The following is an 887-nucleotide window of genomic DNA, read 5'->3' as shown; positions in this document are numbered from 1 at the left end:
ATAGCTGAAAATTCCTTACCTATAGAGGCTCTGTAGTGCACTCCATTTGACCAGGTCTATAGGGTCTGTAGTGCACTCCATTTGACCAGGGTCTATAGACTCTGTAGTGCCTCACCATTTGACCAGGGTCTATAGGCTCTGTAGTTGCACTCCCATTTGACCAGGTCTATAGGACTCTGTAGTGCACCTCCATTTGACCAGAGGTCTATAGGGACTCTGTAGTCTGCACTCCATTTGACCAGGTCTATAGGACTCTGTAGTGCACTCATTTGACCAGGTCTTAGGACTCTTAGCTGCACTCCATTTGAACCAGGGTCTACTGGACTCTGTAGTGCCACTCCATTTGACCAGGGTCTATAGGACTCTGTAGTGCACTCATTTGACCAGGGTCTATAGGACTCTGTAGTGACTCCATTTGACCAGGTTAACAGTATTCTCAATTCCATGATACAGTTGTCCTTCAGAAAGTTTCACACCCCTATTCCCACATTTTATGTTACAGCCTGAAATTTAAATCGATTCAATTGAGATTGTGTGTCACTGGGCCTACACACAACACACCTAATGTCAAAGTGGAATTATGTCTTTACACAATTTTTTACAAATTAATTAAAATTAGAAGCTTAAAGGTCTTGAGTCAATAACTATTCAACTTTGTTATGTCGAACCTAATAAAGTTCAGGAGTAAAACATTTGCTTAACAATCCACATTATACTGTTGCGTGGACTCACTACTGTGTGCAATAATAGTGTTTAATATGATTTCTGAATGACTACCCTCATGTACCCCTCACATACAATATCTGTAAGGTTCTCAGTGAGCAGTGAATTTCAAACACAGATTCAACCACAAAGACCAGGGAGGTTTTTACAATGCCTCCAAGAAG

The sequence above is a fragment of the Salvelinus sp. IW2-2015 genome, unplaced genomic scaffold (genome assembly GCF_002910315.2).
Source record: "Salvelinus sp. IW2-2015 unplaced genomic scaffold, ASM291031v2 Un_scaffold4099, whole genome shotgun sequence".
Taxonomy (NCBI): domain Eukaryota; kingdom Metazoa; phylum Chordata; class Actinopteri; order Salmoniformes; family Salmonidae; genus Salvelinus; species Salvelinus sp. IW2-2015.
The sequence above is the reverse complement of the archived record's forward strand: the minus strand, read 5'-3'. Positions refer to the sequence as shown.